We start from the raw sequence: 1,556 nt of genomic DNA, 5'->3' as shown, positions 1-1,556 counted from the left end.
TATATATATATATATATATATATATATATATATGTTGTGCATGTGTGTGTATGTGCATACTTTTTTATGTTTTATTTGTCACCTTTGAAGAGAAACCATAATTATATTTACATTCTGTGTTGACATCATGACTGGTTGCTGTGCGCTTTGAAAGGTGTGTTGAATATAAAAATCCCTTACCTGCAGAACAGGTGAAGGTTGGTGACAAGAAGAACATTTGATTGTAAAATTTAAAATCTTCCCTGAAAATCAATTCCCATCTAAGCCTAACTTGCATGGAAAAATAAAAGAAATTGTTGAACAAACAAATGAATGAACAAATGGTTAGTGTGTGAGTTAGAGGTAATTTGGCTGCTATTTTCTGTAAATCAAAGATTCACATAAAGGGCCTTCTCCTTTGTTTGTTACAATTCCTGCTATTTAGAAAGATGGCTTGATGGAATTCTGCTTTAGGCATGCCATATAAACCCTCATAGCATAAATCAACCTACACAAGTTAATGTGTGAAAAACAAAATAGGAATTTTGAAAGAAGTTTCTATAAAACTAGTTTATAATCATTGAATGGTTATGGGAGACCACTAGAACAGAATAATAATCAGAGGGGTCCATGAATAAAAGATGGTTGAGAACTCCTACACTATATGAATATCCTATTCATTTATTAATCCTGACAAAAAAAATCTGTGTTAGGATTAAAATATGAATAGAATATTGTGTTAGGTTATCAGTGAACAAAAAACATGACTGATGTTGTAGCACGACCCAGTGTAATTTTGTTATTATAAGTCCTTGCTTTCTTTAGTAATTTTCATTAAGAAATCTAATATAGATGGTTTCTAGTTCATAGAAATAACTAAAAAAAGACACATGCTGGGTGGGATAAGAAAACATGAATAATATATCACTGTGCAAAATCAGCTCTAGTTTGATTAAAAGAATCTTTTTTTCCTCACAAAAAAAGAACAAAAAACACGTGGAGAGGCATTTGTAAAATGCCATACTTTGAAAGGGGTATTGAGATTTTCGTAGACTTTTGTGTACTAAATTAATGTAATTACATCATACAATGGCATAATGCTATATATATATATATATATAAAACTCAGTATGTGTGTGTGTGTAAGCCCTCATAACTTCTGAGGTTCACATTTGATTTTCTTCAAACTGGGAACATACATTACTTATGTTCCAGAGATGGTTTTAGACTCTGGGGCCAGAAAACTCTCTTTTCCTGGGGTAAGTACAACCACTGTGGAAAAAGAAGGTAACGCTTTGCAAAGTAACTTTTGTTAAAATTTGCTAAGGTATTGATACTATTTACCTTTTTTCATTGACATTTCATTATTAACGTACAATTGTCATCTTAGTATATTACATCATATTTCTTGACATAGCATCTCCGAAGAAGAGATCCGCCATTGGTCGGAATACGGCAGTAGTAGAGAAATTGAAAAGGAAAGTAAATGCATCGTCCAATGAGACTTCAATTAGACAATTACAAAATGCTGCATGTACAGCTACTGCAAGAGCAATGGAAAGCAATGAGCAGTGTTG

At 32.1% G+C, this 1,556-nt stretch overlaps 1 protein-coding gene across 1 annotated transcript in view; it reads left to right on the top strand.

Moving 5' to 3' along the window:
* Positions 1-1,556, top strand: part of LOC106874550 (zinc transporter 9) — a 34,990-nt gene that overhangs the window by 20,512 nt on the left and 12,922 nt on the right. The gene's annotated exons all lie outside the window — the stretch shown is intronic.

This window comes from Octopus bimaculoides, chromosome 13 (genome assembly GCF_001194135.2).
Source record: "Octopus bimaculoides isolate UCB-OBI-ISO-001 chromosome 13, ASM119413v2, whole genome shotgun sequence".
Taxonomy (NCBI): domain Eukaryota; kingdom Metazoa; phylum Mollusca; class Cephalopoda; order Octopoda; family Octopodidae; genus Octopus; species Octopus bimaculoides.
This window is presented reverse-complemented; position numbering and strand designations above follow the sequence as displayed.